This window comes from Lipophrys pholis (assembly GCF_963383615.2).
Source record: "Lipophrys pholis genome assembly, chromosome: 15".
Classification (NCBI taxonomy): Eukaryota; Metazoa; Chordata; class Actinopteri; order Blenniiformes; family Blenniidae; genus Lipophrys; species Lipophrys pholis.
The window spans coordinates 9501835-9517407 of record NC_137642.1 but is presented as its reverse complement, the minus strand read 5'-3'; positions in this window follow the sequence as shown (position 1 = coordinate 9517407).

The window sequence follows — 15573 nt, the reverse complement described above, 5'->3', positions numbered from 1 at the left end:
TGAAAGACCCTGACAGAGACCAACAGCTCGTTAGAAAAAAGAAAACAACAATACAGTATTTTCTACTTTTAATAATTAAATTTTCCCCTCGTATAGTTTTTTGTTTTTTTTCCTGAAATTGGCCGGGCATGTGAATGTGATGACCAGGTTTGGTCTCAGCCAGTCAATGATGAAAAGCTGGGGGGGGGGGGGGGGGGGGTGGGGGGGGGGGGGTAATTCATTAATATCGCTGGTAAAGCAATTATGAAATATGTATGTGGAACACATTGCATCAGCGTGATGAAAGTCTGTCATTGTCCTCACTGCTGGTTTTAGCATTGACATTTTAATTGGTGATTTTCAGCTCTCATTCTGCACCAAAAATACTCTGACGACGGAGAAAGTTTCTAGGACATTTCAGAGAGAATGTTAGCTTCTAAGCCGGTCACATACACACCCATGCACGCTGACACAAACACACACACACTCACACTCGCTCACACACACACACACACACACACACACACACACACACACACACACACACACACACACACACACACACACACACACACACACACACACACACACACACACACACACAGCAGAGTCATTGAAATTGAGTAGTCTGACTGCGCCTTGTGTGGGCTCAGTGACAGCGTTGATTAAACATTAAGGAAGAGATATAATGCCATTTTACCATTGTGAGTTATCCAACCCCTTTGTACTATCATTTCATCTTTGCCCTTGAACTCAAACACATTGCCGACTGACAGGAAAGAAAGAATAATGATAATGAATTATGCATAAATGAGAACTTGAATTCATCTTTATCCAACTTCGGAAACTTGGTGCATTTGAGGACCCCTGAGTGTTATTTGTCATGCAGCTGACAGGAAACGCTGCGGTGGGCGCTTGTAAAAATGGTTCAGTGTCTCTGGCAAAATGAACAGTTTTGTGCAGCGTCGTGGACAGCAATCCTGATCCCGCCCATCTTTGGTGGGCATTAGCAGGTGAGAGATGGAAGAAAGGAAAAAAAATGAGCAATGTGTGCGCTGCTTTTTCTTTCAGATCCTTTTTCTTTTGTTGTCAAATGACGGCGTCAAATTATCTGCACATTGGAGTTGAAATACCTGGTCTGGTTGCATCCAGCATCTGTTTTGCTCAATATATGAAATGCAACAGCACCAGGACACTTCCTTTCTTCCTTTCTGCCTAACACTGTATGTCTCATATCTAATACTCTCAGATGCAGCAGCCGCTGAATTTCCTTTTCCTGCGAAACAGTAAAGTGACAACAGAGCCTGTGATTCCGGATGAAGTGTCTGCTGAGATACAGAGGAGCAGCAGACATTCAGAGAGCGGATAGGATTTCTAGCAGCAGCGGTGTCTCACCGATTGTTGTTTTGTCATAAGCTTGTCTGATCCATCACAGTGGAGTCGTAGTTAGTAAATAGAGGTCATAGATGTCTTCTCCTATACATATCAATAATGTCGAAAGCGTGAGCTTTAGATACACTTGGACAATCAGTAAAAAATTGCAGCCAAATACACTGATATATTCATAGCTTTATTCCCACCCAGGTTACACACTTATCACTTTCATTTTGGCCAAGATATTGCTGTTGGGATACGTGTAATTTTCTCTGCAGGCCTTCACATTTCCTGGATATCTTATCATCAGCCTGTGCCCTTTGATATCATGAACTTTTGAGCGTGATATGAAAGGCGGTTTTGTTTGCTTCTCATGAAGGTGCGCGGCATAGTTTGTGGGGTTTTCAACGTTTTTTTTTTATTTTTTTTTTATTTTTACTCTGTGAATCCCTGCAAATTATTTCTGGGAAACTGTGCAGGGGCGACTCGTGTACGGTTGGTTTCCAAGTTACAGATGAAGTGCTGTTATTCAGACATGTTGAGTTTTTCTTACATCTGCTCCCCGCAGTGTAATAGATTACCCGAGGCGGCTCTCAGCTAACCTGCCAAACTTGAGGCGAGAAAGTACAACTTTTAGGCTGTACCATTTACTTTGAAACAATCCACTGGTTGAGTACATTTCAACTTTCCATTATTACAGAAACCACAAGCTTGTACTTGCCCTGTGTCCGGAATGGAGAAAAACAGATGATAATAACAAGCCGTGCGACATGGATACTATAACACCACTGCTATTTAGCAAAGCTTCAGTAATGTTACTATTGACAAAGCACAGTGAGACTTACCATACTTAACTTGACCTCTCTCGTAAAACTTTGTTTTAGAAAAATAAATAAATCTCCCTGTTACCATTTTGAAAAGCTCCTGTTGACTTAAGAAACACTACAATAACACAGATCCCAGAGTCCATTAAAAAGAGTAACTACTACTTGGAATGTTTCACTATTTTTATCAACATCTTGCATTATGTTCTCTATGCTCTCCCTTCATTATTGGAATAATTACTTTTCACTTAATAATCAGCCTGCTGAGACGCTTTCGGAGTGTTCCGAGGTCATTCTGACTTCTTTGTTAAAGCCAGCAAGGTTTGTTTTTTTGTTTTATTTTTTATATGAGTGTTTTTCTTTTCCCATTTCATTATTCTGAAATCCAAGCTATGACTTTAGCTTTGTTAATAAACCAAACAACGCCTTAGGATCTTCCCTGCCTCCATGTGTGTGTGTTTTTTCTGAACCACTTGGCCGGTCATTACAGTGTTAAGAATGGGATGAACAAACATCCTGAGAACATAATCGTCTCCGGGCCACTGGAATCTATTTTCTCTACATTGGAAAACAAAAGCGTCACGAAGAAAAGCAAATACATTAATACTGTGCTCCTCAACATCAGATACAATTCTGACTTTAATTGGATCTGTCTTACCCAGATATGTGTGTATTTTTCAATGATGGATCAGTGTACTGTAGCGTTCAGAAAACTGCAAACCATATTGTTTTACAGTACTGTCTCTGTCTTTGGTGCTCGTGCTCTTTACAAGTGGGACACGGACAATTGTGGTCACTCCACCTTCAGGTTAATAGCTGTCATCACATTTTGATTGCACTGTTGCGAAATCCTAATTGTTGCACAGAAATCTTTTTTTCTTCTCACTGAGATAAAGAAGCCAAACAGGAATGGGATGAAATAATAACAGTTAAAATGGTCAGCTTTGGTAAATGGGATGCTCTCATTTTTGTAATTGCACCTTCACACACGGACAAAAAAACCCATGAATCATGTTAGTTAACAATTTCGTGTTGTTCTCCCTGACGCTGTAGCAAATTGTCCCTGTGACCCATTATTGTTTTAAGTAGCATCATTAGTCTAAGTGCCCTGTATATTTATCTGTGTTGTAAAGTTACGGACCCTTTGATAGAAAACAGCCATTTCATAACTTTGAAAGTGATTATACTTTTAAGAATTGTGTTGAAGCATATGCAGCTATTTTAATTCACTTGTGCACGGGGAGGCACTCTGCATCCAAGCTGCACTTGATAAAGGTGCTATCACCATCAATGAAAGCAATAATTATCACAACAACACATACATAAGTCCTCTATTAGATTAGGACCCACTTTAATAGACTCCCCGCAAGTGTGGGACTGGAGGCTTAATGTAATTGGTTACGAGCTGACACGGCGAGGTAGGAGTCACAAAGAATCAACCAGATTTATACTGTAGCTCAGCCATTTTTCCTCTCCCTCCCCGTCTCCTGCTGAAGCTTTATTTGACCACTCTAATCGCTCCTGTCCTGTGATCTCACAAGTGTGTCATATAAATGGCTGGCGCATTCTGTTTATTTTTCCCATCCATAATACATAGGGTATCTAAATCCTGCTGGCGTGTGCAGGAAACGGTGGGAGAGGGTGAGAAAGAAGGGGGGAAGATCAAGATAGAGAGCGAGAGAGAGAGAGAGAGAAAGAGAGAGAGAGCGAGGTGGCTTTCTGTTGGTGCGAGGCATAAAGGCTCAGAACAAAGTGGCAGAAATACATACACATAAGCCGACAAGAGCCGGCGAGGCCACGCACTGTGGTCCGCTGGCTGAGAAGTGGTGATTTGAGAGTTTGGAGCTTAGAAAAGCTTTAGGCCGAGTTTGATCTGCTCCTCTTCCAGTCGGTATTCAGAATCGGCCCCCTAACTATTGACTGATGCTCACCTGACTGCGAGGTCACCCCCCCCCCCCCCCCCCCAAAAAAAAATAAAGTGAGAAAAAACCCAACAAAAAAAACCAAAACAACATATTTTAATTCGGCTGTCTGGAAAGAACAAATTGCTCTCTTGTGTAACCTTTATCTTTCTTTATCCAACAGACACGGAACAATTGTTGTCTTTGTCCGGCACAATTCAGAGAATGGCGCCGACATTTCCATACACTCACTGGTTCATTTGCACAGCAGATCCTCGAGCTGGAGTCGTTTAGAGGCACAGCACAGTGTATCAGATGAAAATAAACAGGGGGAAGAATATGTTGTGCCGGCGTACAATCACCAGACACAGCCCCCGCCATTTCTGTTTAGCTGGGATTTATAGATTGAAGTCAGTAAATTCAGTGACTGGTGTTGCACATAAATCTGTATCCTAATCATATATACATACACGCGCCAAGGCTTTCCCCTTACATCCATTACCTTAACTACAAGTAACCGAATCAATAAAAATGCAGGCATATTTGTAATTACTGTATCAACATTTTTATGAGATTTTAAAACATTAAACAAGCTTATTTTACTTTTTCTACCTTCCGTGTACCTCTAGTATTAGACAAAAGCCACGTAAGTCAGGGCTTCAGCACGAAGATGGTTTTACTGTGTCACTGGCAGAGAAATTACTGTCCTCTTTTATTTACACAGGCATTGGGAATCAACTCCCCTACCTCTTGTTATGAACCAAAATTGGTTCTAAATGTTGCAGCTTTAATAACATACAGAAAGTACGCAGACACAACACAGGATGCGATGAGCAAAAAGTTCCCAAGTCCTTAAAGCCGATTCACACAATTCACTTATTCCTCTATTTGTTTTGTTTTGACTGATAGCTAAAGCTGTTAAACATTTTCCTTCTTGTTTCTGATCTATTCTCTTCTGCTGCTCCTCTTTGCCGGGGTCGCCACAAGTAATTGTGGAAGTAACTGCAATCTACATAATGGATTTGCATAGTTTTTACACCAGGTCCTGCTTTCCAACCTGAATCTTCTCAACTGTCAAGTCAAGCCACAACCTAATGCAGCACCAGGGGTTTGATTTTATTTTGTTCAGTTCTTTTCTATTCTACCCACAGGAACACAGACAGATTAAAAAGATTGTGAAAGAAATACTACCTCTTTTCCCTGCACATTCCAACCACTTTAGGTTCATTAATAGTTTTAAGAAATAGGGTCAAAGTCTGTGTGGAGTTATAATGCTAACAACAGAAAAAAACTTTGAATTGGAGCCTTTTTGAAAACTGTTCAGGGTACCTATGCCTCCTCTCCACTGCGGTTCTGTATGTGATTAATATTTGACCAGTGCACATTATCATGTGTTTTAGTGGGCGCATACTGTTGGTTGCCATGTTAAACATGAGAGTTTATTTTCCACTGGCTGAAAACAAATCCCCTCTCTTTCCACAAACTCGCCGAGAGCCCGACTAACTTGGCCCGCGGTTGATTGTGTAGCTGCGTACTTCTTGACTCATCTGCGCTCATATATATATGCAGCAGCCCATGAATATTTCAGCCTTTAACCCACAGCTAGACAATATCAGTGGAACATGAGTGTCATCTGTTTCAGAGAGATTATTAAAAGAAATTTTTGCCTTGCGTCCTCCGAATGACTCACAACAAATACAAACAAAATCCTACTCTATTGTTTTCTGGGACTCTTTTTTTTTTTTTTTCCCCCCCAGAAGGATTTTAATTTATTTTTTTTTCCTAATTTATTTTACATTCTGTGTCTTGCAGCAGAGCTTTATGCATAAGCTGCTGCTCAGAAAATGTGTCTCCTCTTGGTTTACTGCTGGTATTGCAGCGCAAAGCCAGGATAAACAGGTGCCCGTTCTGAGATTATTCAGTGTCGGGGAAACATTTGGAGCTGAACCGCACACTTCTCTACCTTCTACAGAGTTCATAGAAAGTACAAAACATGTATTTTTACCCAGCGCAAATTAAACACCGTACAGTGGCACGAACTGAAAAGAAACAGCCAAACACAAAAAAATTGTAGTTTTGCTTTTCTGATCCCAGGTTTGTCCAAAGGTATTATCCTTGATTTGATGAAGCTGTCAAAAGTGTCATGAAACGATGGTTTGGAGACAGCAGAGGATCAAAGCGCGTCTTTCTAATATCTGCCGTTAAGTAGTACAAGCATTCAGGAACTGCGTTCTGCAGAACTAAGTAATTACACCTGCCAAGTGTTATTCAAAAAAAGTCATGTTTTCCACCAGTTTCTCGGCCCCCTAAAACCCAATCTAGGCTGCATGAATGACAGGATTGCAAAAACTGTGGAAAAAGGAAAAACGAGAGTGACTGAACTGGAATAGAAGTGTCGTGGGGAGAAGATGGATTCCTGTGCTCTCAGTGGAAAGCTGTCATAACAGTCCTCGGCAGCTGTTCTGGGAGCAGCTAGGAGTCGCTGGAAATATGTCACACACACCTCCACTCCTCTGTACAGGCCCAGGCAGTAGTCCCACCTAACTGTGCCACATTTCCATCTCATTGTGGTGAAAGCCACCCAACAGAGAGCGAGAGGAGCCGGGGGTGGGGGGTGGGGGTCCTTTAATTTAGTCTCACAAGAAAGCTTTATGCCCCCATCCGCCCCATCCCACAAGAGAAGGAGTGCTCAGCGGGAAGACCTGCAGACGTACATCGGCCTCTCGTGTTGCTCCCCTCCGTGCCTCCATCAGATCTGCCGTGATGAGGAGTGACTGCGTAATGGGAATGAACATACACCCTCGTTGCTGGTATCCTTGCTGTGTAACCATCGAGTGCTGTAACCGGTATGTTTCCCCCTCAAAACGGAGTCGAACAAATGTACAGCATTAGAGTTAACAGCAGCGAGCAGTCGGGGGATCCGGAGAGTAAAAGTCATGTCATGGCTGATAAGACTCAGCCCCTGGCCCTACAGGAGGCAGTTTAAACTTTGGAAATTATGAATGCCCACCAGACTCTTATACCATGTTTGTACTCTCAGCCTGGAAAGCTCTGTGCCGCTAATTCTTTTTGCTCTAGTGGTTTGCAATGACAATGTTGGCACTTTTGTGAAACACCAAATTAAATGTGATACTTCGTTTATTCATGAGGGTTTTTTTTTTTTTTTCACTGTTATCTCACTGGTTAAGGTTTTAAGCTCAACATATTCAAGACGAGGATCCAAATAGGTGTCTAATGAAGCCGTCACAGATGCTTCAGGCAAATAAACTGCAGACAAGAAATAATAGCGTTGGATTCTTGCAGGCCACGCTGGTGATGCTAAGTCCTGTGAAGCGGTGGTTTTCAGTGTGGGTGGGCCTCCGTGCGGTGGCACCACAAATAATAACCCTAACCCACTAATTATTGGGAGCAAAACGGAAGAGTTAAAACTTTGTAATAAACTTTCACACGAAATATTAAGACATAGCTGATATTTGATTTAAATTAAATATTGAGGGGTGGGGGGGGGGGGGGTCCTCAACGAGTCCTCAAGGGGTTAAAGCATCAAACTAACATGAGGATGTTCAGTTGCTCCTGGATCCCAGATGTATATAATAGTTTCCAACTTTCAAATACAGCTTGAGACAAGTTGAAAGTGGCACAATGTGGTTAAACCTCTATGGAGTGGAACCTGGTTAATTCCTGTTGTAAAAGTTAAAACCACGAGCTCCAGAGCTCTCCCAAACTGGCTGGATTTGAGTATATTGGGAAACGTTTGATTGGATCTCTGAACTCTTCAGACACATTTGAATTATTTGTTCATAAAGATTTCATTCTTTTCATGTTCTGAATCTTCTTTAGATTTATATTTTTGGGCACATGTGACCAACGAACCCGCTGTAAGTGCACTCATAGGTACGAGTCAGACCATCTCCTGATGGTATAATGGTTCGATCATTGACCTTAGAGTGAGAACACCTCCAGTTTGTTTTCAGCATTAGTGGATTTGCATGTTCGTTATTTTTTACAGGTACTCCCGTTTCCTCACACTGTCCAAAATCATGTGTTTGAGGGAAATTGGTTACTCTGTATTCCCTGTGATGAACTGGCGACTTGTACGGTGTGTAATCTGCCCGGCCCTAAGTATAACAAAGCAGTATAAACGATGGTTGAATAGAAGAAGACCCTGGTGTTCTCTATGTGTGCAAGTTTGAATTTCCCTCGGGCATTCTGTCTTTCCCCCCACAACCCAAAGACATGTTGATTGCTAACCTGATTTTCCTGCAGATCTGAAAGACTTTTGTATGACTCTTTGTCTTTGCGGTTACCCTGTGATGGACTGGCTACTTGTCCAGAGTGCACCCCACCATTATCCAGTTGTCAGCTGGGATGAAGAGTGGATATGAATTGATAAGTGGAAGTAAGTGTTGGCACTCTCCATTTCTCCTCAAGGAAATACCAGGCTGCTCCTTTGTATCACCATGTTTATCGCTTCCTTTGTCCTTCCCATGTTTGTCACTGGATGCATCTTCAAACACCTCGCTGAAATTATATCAGTTTGTCAGGGCAACGTGACTGAATCAAGACAACCGAAAATACAATAAGTTGGTCTGTAAAGCCAAATCACATGGTAAATATATATTGTAATGGGCTGTAATCATTTGAGCCTCATTACAAAGTACAGTGATGAAAAGCTTGTTTGTATAAGTCTGTAGAAGTGTAAGGGAATTAATGATTTTTTTTTTTGCATCATGATTTTTCTTTTTTTAATTCTCAGATGTTATTCAGCATTTTTATATCCTATTTAATAAGTAAATGTGGCGCCACAAATAGATACAAAAAATTACTTTAATAATCTTAATGTATTTGTTCCTTGAGGCTATAGAGCAACAAAATGACTTTACATTTGTCACTTATAATCAATAAACTCAATAATATCTGTCATTATATTTCCCATCACGGAGTTTGTTATAATCACTTTAATCTTTCGGTAGAATTTCACATAATCTACCTCATATTAGGTGTCTCCAACGAGAATGAGTCTGACTCTAATAATTGAGTTTAATTTATTTTCTTTAATACTTTAAGATAGATTTGTTTGTTGACTTGCTGGAGGACACACACACACTGTTTCTCCACATTCTAATCAAAGGCCTCGCATCCATTGAAGGACGCTGCTGTGTCCTTCCAAAGACCCGAAGGCTAGCCAGAACCTGCTTCCTCTCCAAAAATGAAGCATTTCTAGCAGATAATAAACTAATGGTGCATCCGGGCAACGCTCACCAAGTTGAAAAGGTGAAAGGTTGTCCCGAGCAGGTGTCCTTGAATGAAGCCTGTCTACTGTGAATTGACAGTCTTTTTGTAACCACAGCTCTATATCACTGATTAAAATCACTAGTTGCTTGATTTTCACTGACTTTACAAGTGAGTAAGAACTGCCGCGAGGTGTTACCAAGTGCATCCTAAACAAATAGAAAATCAATGAAAAGTAAATAGTTTCTTCCATTTTTTTTTTTTTAATCAACACAAACATAGAAAGCTAAAATGACTAATAAGCAAACATCACAAAGTTTAAAAGAAACACTTATATGCAATTAATCTAAAATAATGAAAGTTTAATGGTTTTTCACTGAACTGAATCGTGTGAAAAAACTGAAACTTTTTTTATTGAGTCAACATTTATTTGAGGTGCACCTGTATTTTAGCTGCAGTAGCGTGCAATCCCTTGACTCCGAGCTGAAAATAGATTCAGAAGATGGTATGAGGTTGTTTTTTTTTTTATACTAGAGCAGTCCTCACCTGTTTTAATCAACACAATTTGTCGCAAACTTGAATATAAGGTCAACTTCTATGAACAGGCTTGTCATTCACTCAGTTCCACGAGTTAACACACGTCTAAATATATGAAATTCCCCTTTTTTTTTTTGCAGCGAGGATTTAGAAAAGCATATGTTTTGGAGATGCTGTTATCTAAAGCCTCCACTGCTGTAAATGTAGAGGAGCAAGACGCATATGAATCATAATGTAAAAGGGCATTTACCAAAATATTTTATTAGCTGCAGAGTATAGAAACCTCCTGAATACCCAGTAACTCGGCTGCTGATATTGTTTCACCGGACGAGAAAAGGATAGAATTGAATATGAAAAGACTCCACAATTCATTCCTTGAGGCCACACAGTGGTGGTTGGAGAACCCCGGTTTGTTTTTCTGCAGATATGTGACTGCTGATAATCAAAGTGTCAGCGAAAAGCTGTGCTTAATATTCAGCAGTAATAATGTATCTGTTTGTGTTTGTTGCCCACTTTTGAAAAGTACCTGTCCAAAACAAGTCAGGCATGGTGAACCACTTGCATACTTTTTCCGCTTGGTTAAGTTTACGGAACGACTGCGATTTGGGTTTGATGTTGCAGGAGACAACTGTGACTTAGATGTAAAACCTTCATAGCATATAGCTTGAACCTTGCACTATATACTGTTAAAAATGATTGTTTTGTTTTTTTTCGTTTCCAGACCCCACAGCTTCTCCTATCCTTACACAAACACTGTATTTCTTTGACTGTGAGCGTAATCCAAGCAGCAATTACATTTCTCAAGATGTAAACAGCAAATCAAATTAACTCCAGAACATCAGACTGACATATAATTGTCAGTCATTCTAGAAACAATTACCAGTCTGCAATAATGGCCTCAAATGCTCTGGAAGGGTTTTTCATCAGAATTTAGACTTTGGCTGTAGGGATTTTAGTGAATGAGCTTCACTACTGATGCTGGAAGATGTAATCTGATACATGTTCATGGTCCAATTCTTCCCAAAGATGATTTAGAAGGTTTGGATCGAGGCTCACTGTGAACCATCAGGTTTTCTAACACTATTTAGAAAAAAATGAATATTATCCTTCATGTGTAGGATCATGATCATTCCCCGAAGCCAGAAACAGGCTCAAGCTGGGAACATTGTCACGATGAAGCGTTATGACCCAATAATTGTTGGTTTGGTTGTCCCTGTGTTGAACTGCAGTGTTCATTAAGGTCTCCTCTCTCCTCCTGTCAGGGTGCATACATGTGTCGGAGTGTGATTGGTTGCTGCAAGACAGGTGGTGAGTGCTGATTGGGCTGACACAAGAAGACTAGAGACAGAAGGTATGTCCGAATAGTCCCTTCTATCTCCTTTCCCTTTTCCTTAACCCCCAGAAGTGTTTAAGTGGCTGTCATGATTAGGGACGTACAAATTGTCTATTAAGTAAGGAAAAGAGGCTCAATGCTTCCTTTATAACCTCCTTTAGCCGAGGAAACACTGATGCATCCTTTACCAATGGGGACAAGATAATGCTGCCCCACCTGCTCATCTGAGCGTTCACAAAAACTCACAATGACTCAACACAGATCATGTTAAATTACCAATGCAATAATATGCCTTGAACAACTTTAAATAATCTAAACCCTATATCCCAACTATGAATGTTATAATGTCGTAAAACAAACAGGGCAAAGTTAAGTTTTTGAGCCGGCTGTTCTCAGTTTGCATTGTTTATTTATTCACATTGCAGCCTCTTTTCCTTTGATGTCAATTCAAACCTTGTGATATTTGAGATTAAGATTAGAGGCACAGGGGAAAGTGTTTCTTGTGCTTCTTGTAGTCCATTTTTGGAAATTTGTAGTTTGATCATCACGGCAGACGTCACTGACCTGCGCCGCCGGCGGATTATTATTACGTCACCGAGTGGAAGTGTGGTCCAATTGTCACAACAACATCCTTTAGGAAGCCTCCGAACACTTGGATGACGTCACGGGGTTTAGGAAAAGTGGATAGGAAAGGAGATAGGAGGGACTATTTGGAAGCACCCAAAGCGTTTTTAGACCAATGGCTGCTCCACAAGCTCTCGGCTCCCTTTCACCTTTCCACCACCAACAAAACCAGTTCTTGGATTAAGTTTGTGTAGTCTGATGTGTGAGTTCCTTGTCACTGTGTTAAATAGATGACAAATCCAATTTGTGTTGAGTAGTATTATTGTGTTTAGTACTGTATATAGGGCACTTTAAGCAGTTTAGGTATGAGTGAGAAGGTTTTCTTCTGCTTTGAAAGGTAGGAATTTAGGTTAGAAAATGGCCTTTTGTTTCCTTTTTTCCTTTCTTTGTTGGGTAAGTTTAGGGCCGATTTGTGTATTTTTGTGTGTTGTTTTAGGCACATCTCACATCAAAAGTAAAATAAAATGCTTTCTTTGTATTAAAAAAACATGTGACTGTCCTTTCTTGGGAGTTGGAAGAGCAGAGGGACAAACCATGGACAAAACATAACAGAGATAAGACCATTAACACACGAACGTCAACGTCTCAGCTATAATTTATTCATTCAATTTACCGGTAATACTTTGTCACTGATTTCTTTTATATTGCTAGTGACTCATGCAGTCCTGTATCATAATTTGTACATTAACATTTCAGCCTGAACTGACCAGTCTCCATCATCAGATGCCGGCTCTGTTTTTTTAGATTTACTCTGTGAGACACACTGTTAAAAGTGAAAAGGTTTAATACAACCGCCTCACTCCCTATATCTGCATGGTTTTATTGTGAGATTTACGGCTGAGCCTGTAAATGCAACAGCGCGCTATTCCAATTGAAAAGCAACACAAAAATAAATAAATAAACAACATAAAGCCACAGCAGTGACTATCAAGTGAGTCCCTCGGCCTGCAGTTGCATATGCCAGATGGGATAATGATGCAGATGCAACAAGTTAAAGTGGTGACTGGTGGATGAACAATGACACGTTCATTTATTCGTATTTATTTCCCAAAACACTCCAATGACATAACAACCATAAAAGGATATTTCTGTGCTTGATTTTAGTGTTTCGCTGCCTTTAAACAGATCACGTCACGTTACCGAGCTGGTGAATTACTGACCATGATGTGAACAAATATAAACATGCATGCAATAGAAAGCAGGCATGCATGTGCTGATTACACAGGCGGTGGACCGAGGGGCATAGATGACTTTATTAGCACCAGAGGTCAGATTATATGGTTTTATTGTTTAACATGCCCACATCCTTTACTTAGCAATAGATGTCATCATCTTCTATTGCTTCCATTAACATTGTTGTCGTCAAAGTCATTGCTGATATCAAAGAACGTCGTGACATCTTTATAGCTGCTGCCCGCAGCGACAAAGCAACAAGGATTTAGAAAAGCATCATTTCTGGAGACGCCAATATATGGAGCCTTTGCTTGCGATTCGTGCAGTGGAAAGTTTCCTATAGAGCAAGATGGCAAGTGAACAAAATCTCCCTAAATAAATCAATATGGAAGAAAACTGTATGATTTATTAACAAATATTTGGCCCAAATTAAGACTCAAATGGACTGAATTGGCTCATAGTCCCACAGAAAAAAACACATGGGACAGCAGCCGTTGTTAACGCAGAGTCCTTCAAACAGTAAGTTCTTTTATAACCTGACGAGGAAGTCATAGATCCCATAAATAGAACTACGCTTTTGATTGTGAAAAGGTTGTTGAGCTTGATAATCGCGGCAATTGGAAACCGATTTTAAGTTCTGATGTGTAATTACAACAACCCAATGTCAAAAGCTCATACCCCTCAAGTACCCCTCAAGTACAGGCCTTTAGCATGACTATCAACTCCAATCTGTTACCTTGATTTCTGCGCTCACCTCTTTCGCAATGGTGTTTTTCTTTAAGTGGGACTTTATGCAAACCCCTTTGAGTCAAGATCATTTACAAAACTGTGAGTAGAAATACAACAAAATGGGGTTGTTTTTGTGTACTTAATGACATGTTTTACATCATAGATAAAACTGTGCACATTCATTCAGCCTAATGTTAACTACAGACCTTTTTTAGGCTTTTAACTGAAGATCCCTTGAAACAACTCATCGACTTCAGAATGAGGCAAATTGAAGTGCTAAAATACAAAGTTATTTTCAGGTTATACGACTCATTGCTCAACACTTTCTTCAGGCAGAAGTAAAAACACAGTCAGGGAGTGTAATCTGAAACTGCTGCAAAACACAAAATATAGTAAGTCTGCAGAAGAGACTGCACATCAAAAAGTGGAAAAGATGCATCTAAATGACTGTCGGGTTCATTTTTCATTCACTCATTCAAGTTCATTTCCGGTTTTCTCATTTTTTAAAAAGATTAAATTCAAATTTGATCCAGTTTCATTTTACGTCCTTTAAAAGGTTTTAAATATAGCTAACCAATGGTGATGGTTTTATACAGGTCGCTTTTGGTGAGAGGAAAATGAGTTTTGAAGTTAAGACTATAAATGTTTTTTGTATTCTCCTCCAATATTGAAAAGGTTTTTTTTTTGGGGGTTTTGCCGTTAATTTATTTTTTAAAGAGAATACTCTCGTCTACAGTTAATGTGTGGTGAGGAAACCTGTTTCAGTCAGTGGCTGGAAATGTCAGCCTTCCCAGGATGTTGTGGCCTTTCACTGTAATAATTTCCATCAAGAAATCAAGAGTTTACAGTCATTTTCTCAAAAATTGCTATGTAATTTTCTCTACTTAATGTGATTCATAGGAGAAAATTTTAAGGCGGGAAGTAGCATTTTGTTATTTCAACTACTCCTAAAAAGTGACTCATGTAATCACCAGGTGTGTGCATGCCTTCTTTGGGATTGCACACCGTATAATGCATTGTAAAATTACATTGTCCTTAAAATGGGGAAGGCAATTTGTTATAATCACTACAGTATGTAACCGTTTATAACAAAATGCGCAAAACATGATCACATATTGTATTCAGGCTATTCATTGCAAAAGGCGGCAGATTATAATAAAATTATGTCTTACCACACAATGAAGTAATATTTGCCTAATTTTCAGGTTTCAATATAATGCAGTGTATTGTGGTGTTACAGGGCATCCCAGAATATTGTTTAGGATATTTCAAGACATTCAAGAATCCTCACAAATTTTACAACTCCAATTATAATAATTATTACAACTCCAGAATTCCCAAACTGTCTTGAAATCTCACACATTCTGGACAATTCAGACATTCTAGAAATATGACACATTCGAAAATTTGGATCTCTGAACAATTCTGGAATCCTGAACACAAACGAGAACTCTCACAAGGTACACGTGTCTCGAACATTCTAAAATCATTGACATAGAGAACTTCACGGTGTCTTAAACTAATACATTGTGAAACTCTGACGCGTCCTAGTATTCCCACAAGTCTAGAACTCTGAATTATATAGAATATAGATTAAAATTCTATAACTCACAAACTTTTTCATCTTGCATAACTTCCAGTTTTTAGGAAATTTCGTTTTGATGGGGAGAAATTTGGAAAATTGCAATTCCCGGCAAATGTTGCATCGTTTGAATATTCTATTGAGTAAACCCTGATTTGGAGAATGAATGTAACCCACTCATCAGCAGCCTAATAAACTAAAATAATCCACCACTCTTTTGCAGACCGTAGTGCGGCTGTGTGGCCGGTTACTTCAATTCTGTAAAAGTTTGCTGCGCTTTCTCCC